This window comes from Tursiops truncatus, chromosome 5 (assembly GCF_011762595.2).
Source record: "Tursiops truncatus isolate mTurTru1 chromosome 5, mTurTru1.mat.Y, whole genome shotgun sequence".
In the NCBI taxonomy this organism is placed as follows: domain Eukaryota; kingdom Metazoa; phylum Chordata; class Mammalia; order Artiodactyla; family Delphinidae; genus Tursiops; species Tursiops truncatus.
Genome location: NC_047038.1, coordinates 110,610,757 through 110,627,318, shown reverse-complemented (window position 1 = coordinate 110,627,318; position 16,562 = coordinate 110,610,757). Strand labels below are relative to the sequence as shown.

At 40.2% G+C, this 16,562-nt stretch overlaps 1 protein-coding gene across 2 annotated transcripts in view; it reads right to left on the bottom strand.

Annotated features, from left to right (window-relative positions):
- The window catches only part of NR3C2 (nuclear receptor subfamily 3 group C member 2), a 370,721-nt gene that overhangs the window by 172,313 nt on the left and 181,846 nt on the right, over positions 1–16,562 (bottom strand). The gene's annotated exons all lie outside the window — the stretch shown is intronic.

Sequence of the window (16,562 nt, the reverse complement as noted above, 5' to 3'; positions counted from 1 at the left end):
CACTTGTGGTCACAATTATAATGCATCATATGTACAGTAACCATACCATTTATTATCCAAATACTTCTGAATGTGAAAGGAGATGCTATAAAAAATTACACCAGGGTAACAGGCATAATCCAAAACTATTCCAGGCAAACTGGGACACATGATCACCCGAGTTATAAGCAATTCAACATGAAAACATTTAAGATTAATGAGATTTAGCTATAGTTCCCAATTCTTTGTGGGCTGTAATGAAGTCTCCGATAGTTATTCTCAAGTTTCTACCTTTGGAAAGCTTTAGCCATCTGTAGGGAGATGCTAAAAGGACCTCATTTTTAATCCTATCCCTTGACTCTGATATTCTACATTTGTACCATTAACATCCTTGTCTTTATATCGGTAATATATATATATCACTGAATTATGAACTTTAATGAACATTATTGAATATAGTAAATTATAATTTATCAAACGAGAATTATGGTGACCACTCAATTGCAAAATTTTGAAAATATAGTCCAGTTCTAGGGAGAATACTTTCACTTCCCAATTGGATAATTTGTTTAAGAAATATGGCCCAAAACCACTAGGACTATAAAATACCAACAACAATTTTGAGACGCAGAGTGTACAGGTAAATTAGAAATCCAAAATAGAAAAAGAATGAACTCTGAGGTGTTCTCCATATTTTTCTCATTTGGATAGCCCTAGAATTTGAATAACATTTCAATTTCTTTTAAGGTCGCCTCACTTTAAAAATGTCATAATTAAAATTCTCAGCAGCACTTACTATGTACATGAACGTTAAAACCCAAATCAAACTGAAAAATTAAAACCAGCTGGAATTTATAAACCAAAAGGCTTTTCCACTTTGGTTAAGAGATTATAATGAAGTGTGACACAGTTTTATGAACTTATTAGTAAATTCATAATGTAAATGAATTTACATTATGCAGCACTTCAATAACTTTGTAAGTTGGAGCACTGCCCACAAACAAAATGGGAACATTTTTCTTGCTACTTTTTATGCAGAAGTCAAAATGATTTACATTTAAAAATTCAATTACGTAAGAAAATACACGGCATTAAAAAATCAATTTAAGAATACTAATGCATAAAGTTGATACATTTTACGGAGTAGATTAGTGTGCTATGTTTCTTTTGTGAAGCTAAAATTGTTTATAATGGGTGAGTAATAGCAATGTGAACTTCCCTGTCAAGAAACAAGCAATATACATGTTAAAACTATTTCCAAATGATTGTCCAAAACTATTAGTATCATTCATTTAAATACTCTGAGAGTAAGAGGATACCAGCTTAAATATGGGTTCTGACAGTTTATTCCATCTATACAAGGTATCACAAGGAGGAATTTAGACACAGTCTAAGGATCCCAAATGAGAAACCTCAATGTAACTTTTTGACTAATATTTAGAACAAGCCATCTGAGGACACCATCAAATATATCTCCCTTTCTCTAACTGATCACTATAATTACTGCCAGCATTATTTTATATTTTTGTTTAAAATTGCAAACTCTATTTGCAAAAGTATCAACGTTCAGGCATCCTCTCTTGGTATGTTCAGTATATGGGTCTAGAGGAGAGAGAGGCCACTGTTATTCACTTAAAAAGCCCCTCAGCAGGAAAGACTATGCAGTTACAGATGGGAATGACACCCGGATTTATCTTCGATATCTGTTTCCCAAAGCCAAAACAATGTTTCCCTTCAGCTGAATTTTACCACTGGACCCATCTAAGTCAAAACAAGTTGAGGTTCTTAACGTCATCCGTAAGAATGTGAGAAATTTGAGCAAATCCCTGTGACTAACGCCGGCAACAAAAAAAAATCATTTTGCCAGACAAAGGAGAGGTCAGAGAAACCAACACGGAAGTGGAACTGAAGGAAGCTATCAAAAGTGTGAGAACAATTTAAAGATAGTAATAGATATAAACTGCATCAAAAGATCATCATGAAATGCTGAATGACAGTGCACTGCAGAGACCCAGTGCAAAAGATAACAAGCGTCCATTTTTTTTCCCATAGTTAATTTTTTTAATATTGCATTTTCCAAGATCTAAGACAAACATTCAAAAACTACCCACGTTTCTGAGGAGACCCTCGTGTCTCGGTTTCCAGCTCATTCATTCATTCCCCTACAATGCACGAGGTACTGCGTTACTTGTAGGAATATAAGAGGAAACCAGGCGCATCCCTACTCTTCGGGATCCAGTGGGAAGACGGAAACAGGCCACTTTAAGACCTGTGATGGGGCAAGCTCGGGTGCGACAGGACACACAGGAGTCAAGGAAGCCTCCAGGGGCAGCCACCTCTCATCTGAGGACAGAATCCCTAGGAGGAACCAGCTGGCACAGATCAGAGAGACGGAGGATGAACGGGAGAACAAACAGAAAAAACCGCGTGCACAGAGGCCTCGGGGTGGGATGGGCATCTAGACACACACACACGGGAGGGATGGATGCTTTCATAAGCCAAGGGCAGCTAAGGAACAGATTCTGGGGCATGAGCGGAAAGTGATGCAGCTAGAGAAGGAGGTAGGTTCCAAAGCTCGTGTATAATGCTGAGGAATTCTTTTTTTATTATTTTTTTGGGGGGTGGGTTCTCACAAAACTTTTTAATAAAAACTCTATTTGCCAAATATTTGTCATAGTGAACAACAGTACAATTAATGATCTGATTTTATGCACATTTACTATAATTTGTTTGGTCAAGGAACTTTTTACTAAGCCCCTTCACAATTTTTTTTTTTTTTTTTTTTTTTTTTTTTTTGCGGTATGCGGGCCTCTCACTGTTGTGGCCTCTCCCGTTGCGGAGCATAGGCTCTGGACGCGCAGGCTCAGCGGCCATGGCTCACGGGCCCAGCTGCCTCGCGGCACGTGGGATCTTCCCGGACCGGGCATGAACCCGCGTCCCCTGCAGCGGTAGGTGGACTCTCAATCACTGCGCCACCAGGGAAGCCCACCCCTTCACAATTTTGATATGAACTAGGAAGTTCTGCCACATTGAAAATATTCTCAGAGGACAGCAAGCAAGCTATGACAATGTCAAACTAATCATGAACCAGAAAGACGCTTTGTTTCTGCTATGCAGGGATTTTATGATGTTCCTGAACATTCTCATATCCCTTGGGAGGGAGAAAAATAAAAATGTAACAATCCCAGAATATGTAGTATGCAGGAAAAAAACACAGCCCTGCATTATCAAGGGGTCACAACTTGATCTGTTGTGCATAGCAGCCTTCTGGTTTATATTATGCAGTGACACAAAATCCTACATACTCAATCTAAGAAAACAGGGTGAGGAATCCCTACCCCGGATACAGAATCAAATCCTGCAAGACCTGCTGGAATTCGATAATAAATATTTACAGATCTTGCTGATTCAATGATCAATTTGACACGTTTGGAGAAAGCCAACATTGCCAGCTGTTTCCCAACAAGGTGGCTAGGGAAGCAAAGTAGCCCTGAAGAAGCCCCCACGAAGAGCTGACATTTCAGCAAATGTGAAGGGGCATGCTAGATGCCCCTGCAGAAAATGCCATTCCCGCAAACCCAAGAACAGACGTCTCCACGTCCCAGAAAATGCCATTCCCGCAAACCCAAGAACAGACGTCTCCACGTCCCAGAAAATGCCATTCCCGCAAACCCAAGAACAGACGTCTCCACGTCAGAGGGAGTATTCTGGCATCTGAAAAGCACATAGGTACAACCGGCCTCCTCTGCTCTTACAACGCTGAGGAATTCTGAGGAACCTTGCAAAGCAAAGCCACGTAGATGAGTGAATGCTAGAAAGGCTCATGTGTTCTCCCCGTCATCTCTCCCCAGTGCTCCCCCACCACTCAGTGAATGAAACTAGTGCTTCTGCCACATTATTAAATGTAATGGACTTTACAACTAAGGCCAGGCTCTCAGACTGGCAACACAGTTCATGACAGTTGGGACCTGCAGGCCTTCTTCAAGGCATGGCGTCTTCAGTTCAGCCCTGGGTCCCACCTTTTCCTTTACCTGGCTGCTAACACACTCCTTACCTACCCACCTCTGAGGGCATCTGAGTCCGCCTCTGGGTTAGACTACTGGCAGCAGGGCCAGAAGTGAACAGAAAGTGTCAAGAGTCTGCTGCGATCTCTAAGTGTCTGATATGCAAAATGTACCATGACAACTGCACAGATGCAGAGGACGTGCGACTGCTTAGCTGTCAGGAAGTGCCGCTCATGTCTTGAGGAGTCATCTTTCATCGTAAAAAATATATTTTTATTGAGAACATTATGCTAGGTGAAAGAAGCCAGTCACAAAAGGACAAATACTGTCCGAACCCACTTACATGAGGCACCTATAGTAGTCAAATGCCTAGAAACAGAAAGTAGAATGGTGGTTGCCAGGGGTTACGGGGAGGGGGATGGAGAGTTAGTAATTCATGGGCAGAGTTTCGGTTGAGAAAGATGAAAAGAATTCAGGAGATGCAAGGTGGGGTGGCAGTGATTGTACAACAATGTGAACAGACTTAATGCTGCTCAACTGTAAGCTTAAAATGGTTAAGATGGTACATTTTTTGTTATGTGTATTTTACCACAATTAAAAAAAAGTAACAGTGATATATACTTAGCAAAGTAGCACAAAGCAAAAAGTGTGGTAGTACCAGTCACTGGTGGGGATGGAGGAAGGGTCCTCAAATACATTCCAGGCGGAAATGTGAATTACTTCAACCTTTTGGAAAGCAACATGGCAACATTTCTTTCTTTCTTCCTTTTTTTATTTTATTTTTTTATTTATTTCTGGCTGCGTTGCGTCTTCGTTGCTGTGCACAAGCTTCCTCTAGTTGCGGCGAGCGGGGGCTACTCTTCGTTGCGGAGCATGGGCTCTAGGCGCGCAGGCTTCAGTAGTTGTGGCACGTGGGCTCAGTAGTTGTGGCGCACAGGCTTAGTTGCTCCGCGTCATGTGGGATCTTCCCGGACCAGGGCTCGAACCCATGTCCCCTGCATTGGCAGGTGGATTCTTAACCACTGTGCCACGGGGAAAGTCCCTGGCAACATTTCTTAAAATTTAAAATCCTCATTTGATTCAGAAATCTTAGTCTGGAAGCCTATCAAATATTAAAAGAAAATATAAGGACATATGTAGGAAAAATCTTCCGGGAAGCATTCTCCCTCCATGTGGGAAGAGTTCAGAGCGCATATACTTTTTGTATTCCTGGGCACCCTGCGTTTACTGGAGAGTAAAGCAAACATCACAACATCGACTGACTCTCATCTAATTCCCTGCTATGCTCAAAGCATAAATGTTTTCTCTTCCTCATTCTTTTTTTCTAAAATTTTACAGAAAATATTTTCTTATATAAGCAGGAGAAAAGACTACTTATTAAAAAGCTGGTAAACCAATGCAATTCTGTCATCAAATCAACTTTTTTAGGATAAGAAGTTTAAAAGTCTACTACAAAGTAAAGAGAAATAGTGCGAACATGTAAGAAGCTGAGGAATGAGAGTGAGTGAATCACATTAAGCTTCGACCACTTAATTTTCCAGCATATTTTGTCAAATCAAAAATTTTATGTCTACTCAATGAGACTAACTTAAGGCAAAAATGAAATCCTATTAAAATGATCCTGATAAAAGTAGGAACATTAATTAGTTGCAAGAAGATTACCATTATAGGTAGAATTTTTAATAAAATAGGTAGTTGGCTCTTTCTTTCTATACAGGCATATTTTTTGTTGTTGTTTTAACTCTGGGAAAAATGGTCCCATGATAAATAAGAGTCTCCTCAAGTATCACTAATCCGCTGATTACTATTACAAAAAACAACTCAGAGCAAAGTTAATTTTACTTCATTTCACTGCCTCAATGATTAGTTTTATAAAGGATTTCCAGTATCCACTTAGTATCCTGAGTTCTGTATGAGACCAGACCTATTCTCCCTGGATTTCCAAGGGCCCCATGCACCTCCTTACACACTCAGGAATAATGTATACCAACCAAAGACTCACTGATCATTTCTATCATTTCCATGTCAACAAATACAGACTCCTACAGAGCGGGCTTTCTTTAAATGGAGTACACTTGAACAGTTCAGAGCAGTAATCCTGACTAGTTCCCTACTGTCCTAAATGTGCCCCCACCCCCGAAATCTACAATGACGTATTCATAATTGAAAACATGAAGCCATCCTGATTTCTTACAATGGTGCAAAGCATTGGGAAGTCTTGGAAAGCAAATCATCTGTTGATTTTAACTGTGTGCCAAGTGTGACGTCGGTACCTGTTTATTGAAGAAGAGTGCTGTACGCTTACTGTTGCAATTTCTGCAACAGAAAAGTCTCCTGTGGTTACATCCTTTACAACTGGCACTATGGACAAAATTATTAAAATGGGTTGGTTTGCGGGACAGTCACAGACATACGAGAATGAGTTTGTATCACAGTAAATTCTTGCTAATATGTACAGAGGGTCAGCCACATGGACCAGTGGAGCCGGCAAAACCACCACCTTGAAAGGTGTCCCGGAGCCATTTATTGACTCCCGTGATTTAAGAGGCCAGTGACACAAACAGCATCCTCAGTAAATGGTGCTCTCTTAATCTCAGTTTACATACTTGCTTCTAAATGGTCAGCTATAGGTTCTGGGATGAGAGGAATGGGCATCTCAGGTATTTTCAGGGAAAATCACTAGAAGTTTAAGAAAGTATTTTGGGACAATGTATATCAACTCCAATTTAAATACTTTAACTAAGGGGCATTCTCTCTTTCCACTTTTCTCCCATTTACCATGCTCACAGAGTTAGCTACTTTGTCAGGGAACAGTACTGGCTTTGGAGTCAGATGCAGGTTTGAGTCTCAGCGTCCTCACTGGTTAGCTGTGCCACTTGCCGAAGCCGCTCACTGGCAAGTGTTTAGCAGTGTGAAGACGCATACAAACACACGCTGTTATTATCGCAACGGTACACAAAGAAATGGAGGTGACCTTCCCTGCATATTGCTTCTCAGGAGCAAAGCCCCCAGGATCTTAACTTTGGCTGCCAATGTATTCTGGTTTCTGGAGATCTGGTCTTGAAGGGAGAGAAACTGCCTAATATTTTTATCAATTTATTGTATTCCCTTCATTTTCTTCCATAAGTTTTTTAAAGGATACCTCCCTATCAGACCTATGTGGGCAGAATTTTAGTAAAATTTTGTTTCAAGTTAGGATTGAAATTACTCGTTTTAGAAACATGACAGTTTAGGACTTTTGATCTGTGCCCATACCTAATATCATGCAGAGAATCTCTTCTACAAAATAGTATTATAGTTTTTAACGCAATCCATCACCCGATTTGATAATAAAACAGAGCTATTTTAACAACTGGAAAAGCTGCTCGCCCTTGGTCTACATTCAATTTCAGTGGTATTTATTCTCACCAGGATTCAAAGCAGCCCCTTTACTGGTTTCAAATACACATTTTGCATTTAACACATGTGTAGGGGGTTTTGGAATCAGACATATAAAATTACTGTGCCCCTGACATTTATACACTATTTCATCAAGTAACCACTTAGGGAGTTCTGCCTACTCTGTGGGATGTGTCCAGTCTGACAAGTAATAAGAGTACTGTGAATAGCTATTATTTCTGTATGATAGTTATTCACAGTATGATACAGAAGCTATCATTCCTGTAACGTCTACAACGTGTCAGAAAATTGGCATATATCACAGTCACCAAAACATCACGATACCCAAGGTATTTCCCCATCTCCATTTTACAGCGAGGAATCAGGAAGAGGCTGGTAAATTGCCCAGGCCTCGGGGCCAGTAGGGCAAAACAGTGAAATCAGACAAAGTCTGGAGTCAGGAAAACCTGCCTGCCATTCCTACCTCTGTTCTTCACTGTGTGACTGTGGACAAATGGCCTAATTCCTGTAATTAATTTTCTCATCAAAACAGAAGGATACTACTTCACACCTACAAAAACTGTACAGAAATAAAATGAGACACTGTCCACTGCACTCCTAGCTCACAGTCACATTTAATAAATGTTCACCATGATGAATACTAGAGACAGTGACATTGGACTTTGAACACAGGTCCCTACGGTTATGATTCTAGCCGTAACAAGGTACATCTACACTGAATCTGGAAAACGACATACCATCCTCTAGTTTCTGTAACAATTAAAATTAAGAAAAAGCAAATGTTACAAAACCAAGACATATAAAGACAAAGTATAATCGTGGTTGACAGGGGCTGGGGGAGGGTAGCATGGGGAGTGATTGTTTAATGGATACAGTATTTCAGTTTTACAAGATGAAAAGCGTTATAAGGATAAGAGGTGGCGATGGCTGCACAACCAAGTCAATGTATTTGACACCACTGACCTGTACATTTAAAAATGGCAAGATGTACATTTCATAGCATGTGTGTTTCACCACAATAAAGAACAAAACCAAAAGTAAACACTAAGCTTTATGAGACTGAAGCTGGAAATATGGTATTTGCTGGAAATTTTGTATAAGGAAGTGGAATTACGACATTTTAAATATAACAGAATTATTTTATTATAGGATCTTAGTAGAATCTTAAACAGTGGGAAGAATATTTATCCTATGATTTACCTGTATAGTATAAATACATAAATAAACAAGTCATTGCCTGGGGTTAATTTCCATCTGATTTCTAAATTAGTCATTTAATAACAATGAGTGGGTACCTGCAATGTGTTCTAGAAACCTAAAGGTAACAAAATGGTTGGCATCCCCTCATATGATGAGATGAAAGAAGGTGGAGGGCCCTTTCCGTGATTCTAGATGCAGCAATTTCTATTTTAAAGTAGCTGGTCTGTGGTAGGCAGCATGGCTGCAACACAGGTACACACCTCATTGCATAACGACATTTCTTTTGGCAACTGTTTTTCCCAAAACAAATCACATAGAACGTATAGCAGAATGATGTCACAGTGCAATTACTAAAGGAAAAACTATCTACATGTGAAAAATGTGTACTAATGTCTCAACTTAAATCTTAAACACATTTCAGTACCTGTAAAAATATTAAGAGTTGATTTTTAAAAAATCGTTATTGAAAGCACCACAGTCACAAGTATCTGAAATGACATTCTTCTTGTAATCCAGCTAGCAACTGACGACCTTCAAAAGATCATAGTCAGATACGTTGAGTACAGTTAATTTTAAAATGTTAAAGGGAAAGCTGATTGAAGGAATTTTAGACCTAAAAACACTTATATAATTATTTCCCCATCTATTCTCTTTTAAAAACAGTGATTTTTATTAACATTTATTGAATACTCTTTTTAGATTACTATTCTTTTGTAAGTTGTAATTTCAGATCATACTGGAGAGCAAAAAAAAAAGAAAGCAGAATTAGTACTTATGTAATGGTGAGTTATGGTAAAGACAAAAGAGACAGCCTGCTCTGTTTTCTGACATAAATGAAAAACACGCTTTTATGTTATACTTCTAACATTCTCTCCTCACTATAGGAAAGACAATTTTGCTTGATTTTTTAAGTCATTTAAAAATCGCTTTTATTTTCAGGCTTGTTTTACAAAGGATGTGTTAATGGCTCAATAGAGGTTAATTTTCACTACTAAAATAATTTCGTTTTTTTGTTCCTATCCCCTCCCTGTGGGTCATGACTATAAATTACAACTTAGTCTATTAAAGGAAAGAGCTATCAGTACCTGAAAACACCAATTTTCTGCCTAGTAAATTGAGTTCAACAGTGAGAAACTTTGTAAAACGGGAAATCTTTCCTAGTTCCACTTGATTTTTGCACAATTTGCACTGCTGCAGTAAAAAAGACAAGGTTAATTCCTAAGACTCTATATGATTACTTTTGCTTTACAGGTAATTTTTAAGATACAGTAGAGGATTTTATAAAAAGGTACACTACTTAGAATAAATTAAAGTAAGGTATCTGGGATTCCCATGCCTTTCTGTTAATAGGAATGGACTGTAGCACACACTTAGGGTCTAGTACATAGTAAGTATCCAACAGATGCTGGCTGAATTGAAGGCATGTGCCTGGTTTCTACACAGTGGGTCTACACTGTGGGCCCACATACGGCATGTTCCTTTCTATTTTCAATGACTATTTTGTCTGACATCAGCTCTGGCCCTGTTGGTTCCTTGCCTCTTCATTGCCTTCTTAGCACCTGATCCTAGCTTGATTCTCCAAGTTCTGGACCTAGTGCTTCATGTTTCACTGACATCTGACCTTAGTCACGATCACAGCTCTGTTCTGTGAAATGCTAGTTAAATTAGGTGTAGGTCAGCTATTTCAGTATTTGGGAGATGTCACAGAAATATTTTGAATTTTAAGTATCACCAATGACAGCAACTAAAGATCTTCAAATACATCTTAATCTTCATCAGATATGTCAGAAGCACATTTATTTTTAAATATTGAAAGGAAAGGTTGCTTGAAGGACCTTTTAAATCTATTATCATTTAATAATGACATTTCAATAACAGTTTCTCCACTATTCTCCTTTAAAAACAGTGATTTTTACTTAAGATTTCTAACTAATGGCTACTAATACTCTTCATTCCTATTCTTTTTCTGAATGCAACTTCAGTTCATATTGAATAGTAAAAAACAGAACAATTAGTACCTATGTAATGCTAGCAATATCAAATTGCTGAGCCTGGTTCAACTGGGAAAATGCTATGGTACAGGCCAGATGAAAAACAACCAACCTAGACTAATTCTGCACTGGTTTTCCAATTAAGCCATTCAACACAAGTGGGAGGGCAACAGAATGCAGCATGTTTTAGAAATCCTGGTACAGTTAATTAAAAAAAGAAGAAGAAAGTGAAAAGTAGTTGTGATCTCCCAAATTGTTTAAGATGTAGAAGGAGTATGAAAACTGTCTCTGTTCTTTTTATGATTGTGTATTCAGGAAGATTAAATTTAAATCCTGATCTTAAATATATACGAAGCTTTCCCCACTGTGGCCCTTGGGTGCAATCCTCATGAACAATGTGGATCTGCCTAAACCTTCCTAAACAAGGAAGTCAAACCTCTAAGTCTTGCCTAAAGTGAGATACTCTTTTAATTTTTACTGTTTCTTTTCCTTCAAGGCAAATATTTAGCACATACAGAAAGTAGCTAGAATTTAAATATTCTACATTTTATTGAGAACCATGAATTATTGACTCAATTACTTCCTAAGAAGGGGAATATTCATTTTTAAATGTGGCGTTTGTAAAGTAACCCTTTATTATTTCTAAAGCAGTTTCAACATACAGGTACTAATTTTTATCCTCCTAACTCTGAGAGATGGGTAGGGCAGATACTTTTAAGATTTATTTTCTTACAGAAGAGAAAACAGAACTTCAATTATTTGCTCAACGTCTCAGAGTGGGCAGTGTCACTCTGGACCCAAGGCCAGGTTGTCTGACCCCAAGGCCAAATCTCTCTCTACTCACGCGATACCTCAACATAAAGATGACTCTGGAATCTGTGCTGGTGACGCTTTATTATACAGCTTCTTACTGGAGCACTCTCACAGTAAGTGCTTAAACTGCTGGATAATATTCAAGGAGCCTTTCACTAAAACATTAAGTGGTCAGTATGGCTTCTAAGAGGATGGTGTGAATCTCCAAACTCTAGCCTTGGTTCTTCCTTCCAAATTGAAGAAGAAAATAAAATAAAAGGAGGGATTAGGAGAGAGGAGGAGGTATTTGTGCCCCCGCCCCCCGCCAAATTATATACTTTTGATTCCTCTGAAACAAATATAATTGAATGAGTCTGGGCTCATCTATACTGCTATGTGTAAGTGTGAATTTCTATTAAACTTCCTAAAAACCTCATCCCATCTATTCCTCAGCTTATTTGCTACAAGTGACTTTTCAATTCTTGTTCACAGTTATGATGCCCCTCTACATTTTGATTCTTTAATCTTTTGTTTTATTTCATTTGCTTTATTTTGTGGTTTTACCATTAGAAAAGTAAACAGGGCCCTTGTGTAAAGCTGCATTAGGTTGTCAAAGACCAGTGATTTAATGGAGCCTTTAGTCTTATACCTGTAAGGAGAAAATACATTTGTCACTCCTCCTTAGGGATGTTTTGCTTGGTGAGGTAGAAGAGTTCACTGTTAATTAGCAACACAGCACAGACAGGAAGATGACGCTTTTGTAAATGTAATGTTATAGTCAGCTGGCATGGATGAAAGAGCTTCAATTGGGGCCAACCTGAGGGCAGATGGAAACAAGCTCCATTGCTTGAGACGGGTGAGCTTCATTCCTTGGTGTCAACCTGCTCTTATCTAGAGGTGGATTTGGTCTCTGATACTGGAGGGAGGTGTGTGAGTGTGAGACAGAGGATGTGAGCATGTGCACAGATGCTTTCATGATCATTTCAAGTGGTTTGGGAGTCTTCTTGCTGACGTTCAAGGTTTTCCCCTCTCCTCAGAACGCCAATCACTGGGTGACAGGGTGAAGTGGAGCAGAGCTCTAAAAGTGTGTGTGTGCTTATGTGTGTATGCGTTACAGGTACCTGCTTATCTCTACAGAAATCATCATCAGCCTTTCTCTCTTTCTGATCTAAGAGGTCAGGATGGGCAGTGAATGAAGATACCAAGGAATAAGGGTAAAAGAAAAAAATCATTCCATTGGATATGTCTGTCTTTAAAGAGCAAAAAATTACAGCAAAAATTTTGGAGACTTGAAACATGCGCTTTTTTTTTTTGCTATACAATTTTTCTGAATCTTGAAGACGTTAAGCGAAGAGAAATAAGCTGGACACAAAAGGACAAATATTGTATGATTCCATTTATATGAGATACCTAGAACAGTCAAATTTATAGAGATAAAATGTAGAATGAGGGCTTCCCTGGTGGTGCAGTGGTTGAGAGTCCGCCTGCTGATGCAGGGGACATGGGTTCGTGCCCCGGTCCGGGAAGATCCCACATGCCGCGGAGCGGCTGGGCCCGTGAGCCATGGCCGCTGAGCCTGCGCGTCCGGAGCCTGTGCTCCACAACGGGAGAGGCCACAGCGGTGAGAAGCCCGCGTACCTCAAAAAAAAAAAAAAAAAGTAGAATGATAGTTCCCAAAGGCTGGGAGAAGTGGTATTGGGGAGTTTTTGTATGGAGTTTGGGAAGGTGAGAAAATTCTGGAGAAGGATGGTGGTGATAGTTGCAGAATAATGTACTTAATGCCACTGAACTGTACCCTTAAAAATGGTTAAAATGGTAAAAAAAAAAAAAAAAAAAAATTAGCTTCATGTTGTGGTTTCCTACGGTGTCATGAGCTGCTAACATCATTTAGTACCTCTAACATGGGCAGTAATGATGACATGTCTCCCCAACGATCCACCATGCCTTGTGGGGCTGTTTCATTGGGCCCAGCACTTTCACCAGGATTTCAATTTCATTTCATAACTTCCCATGTTCTGCACCAAACAGCCAAAGAAGCCACTGACATCTGTTGCCTAAAACTAAGGCGATCTGCCAAACTACCTTATCTCTAGTTACACACTTCTTTTATTTTAAAATGTGCCCGAAAATATATCCAGGTTAAAAAAAAAAGAACTTTTTCAGAATTTAGTCTCTGCTTTTTCATAGAGACTGCTTTATCTCTTTGGGTGACCCAATCTCAAGTTTTGTTTTGTTTTGTTTAATATTTATTTATTTGGCTGCATCAGGTCTTAGTTGTGGCATGCGGGATCTTTCATTGCGGTGCATGGACTTCTCTCTCGTTGTGGCGCATGGGTTCTGGAGCGCGTGGCCTCTGTAGTTTCAGCACGTGAGTTGCCCTGCGGCATGTGGGATCTTAGTTCCCCGACCAGGGATCGAACCCACGTACCCTGCGCCTTGGAAGGCGGATTCTCAACCACTGGACCACCAGGGAAGTCCCTCTCAACAGTTTTTAAATTCCTCTCATCCTCTCCATTCTCAAAGTGTTTCCTCCCAAGTCTCCATCAGAATCTCCATCATCCCCCAGAACTAATCCACCATCAGGTCTTGCCCGTTCCTCCTTCTCATTTCTCAAATCAGGCCTTCTGTTCAGTTGCACCACTTCCATCCTAAGTCAGGCCCTTTCTACCTTCCATCATCCACAATCCCATCCCAGTTGTCTTCTCTTCTGCTAGGTGGTACCTGCCATGAGCCACTGCACAGACACCAAGGGACAACGCTGCCTATACCCCTGCGTTGATTTTTCTCCTCAAAAAAGACTTGCTGTGTTTAAGAAGGGCTGAGATTTCGCACTGCAAAATGAGGGCCTTTGTTTGGCCCCAGTGTCTTTGTTCAGTCGCCTCCTCCACCTCTGGGCATGGACCAGGCCCTCACCGAACGGGGCCTGCTCAACTGAGCAGACTCAGGTTCAAGCCCCCATCTTTCCATCCCTCCACCACCCGCCTCCACCTTAATGCCTAAACGCCTCCTTATCCTCCGTATCTTCCAGGGCTCTGTTTTTGGCACTGACTGCAATCAACTTAGCAATTTTCATTTCCGGTGTCAAAGCATTCTCAAGGGGACAGAATCACGCAGGCGGTACAATCCTAGTGACATCATGGGCGCAAGTTCTGGGAGGGCAGCCCTGCATCCTCCAGCTCTCGGGTCTGTTTCTGAGCTGCCAGGCATCAGGGCTGAAGAGTTTGGGGCTTTCAGCTTTGGAGGAGGAAGGTCCTGCTCGCAATGCTTCTCTGAGCCTGACAGGCTCTGTCTAATTTTTATCACACATAGGAAATGAAATACAGGAAGATAAAAAATTTCCATCAAACCTTAGATTAATATCAAGATGTTAAAGATGTACTTTAGGGATGGTAATGGTAATTTTTAAAAATAGGGAGTTCACTCCTTAAGAAAAAATTAGAGACTACCCAATTTCTTTCCCATTAGGGCAACAGAAATTCAAATGAGAGCTTCAACTTGGAATGGCTAGGAGTTAATTATTTAGAGTATAGCGGGAAAACTGTTAAATTACAATGGGCTCTTCATAAGTGTTCTCCAGCCAGGGATGTTGCCCTACTTTTTGAGGGGTAAAAATAGTTGGGATCTGATATAACTCTGTGAGAGGCAGTAGAGCTTATGTGCTGAATATACAGAGTCAGAATGCCTGGACTTCCCGGGTTCAAATCCCCGCCCTGTCACTTCCTTCGATCTGGGTGACCTTGGACTGACTAATTCAACTCTTACGTGCCTCAGATGACTAATTTCTAACATGAGGACAGATAATAATTGAATAATCGGACCTATTTCATAGGATTATCATGAGGATTAAAATGATAAAACAATAAAGTTCTTAGGTTAATGTGCACAAAATAAGTACTCAAATGTTTATTGCTATTAATTTTTTTGTTTGTTTGTTTTTGCGGTACGCGGGCCTCTCACTGTTGTGGCCTCTCCCGTTGCGGAGCACGGGCTCTGGACGCGCAGGCTCAGCGGCCATGGCTCACGGGCCCAGCCGCTCCGCGGCATGTGGGATCTTCCCAGACCGGGGCACGAACCCGTGTCCCCTGCATCGGCAGGCGGACCCTCAACCACCACGCCACCAGGGAAGCCCACTATTGCTATTAATTTCAAGAGTGGAAGGATCATACCATTAAGCCTTGTTAAAGAAAAGTAGTCACTGTTTTCCTTGTGACAACAATTGCTTAGAGGGTTCAGGTTTAAAGATATTGCCTTGCAAAACTCACAAAACTTTCAGCTTTAAGACAGCAGTTATGAGGAAAACATGAGATAAAACATGGAGTACTTGGCATAGTGCCTGCCTGGCATGGAGTAACTGCTCCATAAATAACAGCGATGATTCTCGGAGAAGGTGTCTGACAGAATAAAGCATGTTTCTCGCACTGCTCCTTAAGATAAACCAAACAATCCCACTAATACCAATGGGAGAGTTACTTTTTTAAATTTCAGGTTATAATTCACATGAAAAGAATAGGCACGTTACAGCCAAAGCAGCTCATGAAAATTTTCTTCTCAACAGGCAATTCCCTAATCTACTTGTTAAGAACATCGTACATCAGGTGACTCACCACTGTCTGTGAGCTGGGGCCTAGAAAGCCAAGTAGGTGGCCGGTGTCTGCCAGGGCCAAAGGGCATATTTCTCTCTACCATCCCCTTTCCTGGCTGTATGTTCTCTTTCTTGCTCTCGTCTTGCCTTTGTCCTGTTTTTCATTTCACTTATGAGAAATTTCATTTTACCTCATGGAAAGCTGTGAGTTGCTTTGATTCTTTTCTGGAACAACATGGGCTGCAAACAGAGGCACAGACACGGGGAATACCTGAAAATTACTTACTGTGCTTCTAATTTATACTTTCCAAATTTGCTATGTGAAGTGCACCTTCATTTAAAATTTTAAGCAGCAAGAAGCTCTCTTTGGATAACGCTAATTTATTTTTGGCCTACGTGTCCCTACTCCAAATCATTTTCTAAGAAATCACTTCAACATAGTTTTGACCTCAGAGAAACAGTGACAGGAACAAGGGGGAACCCCATACATATATTTAAATAGTTACCGATCAACAAATGTGTCTAGAGCATCTGCTACATGTGTGACATTATCTCTGCCCGGGTTAGCAAATCACATTTCCTCGCTATCATGTTTGGTTGTGGGCTATGGACTGG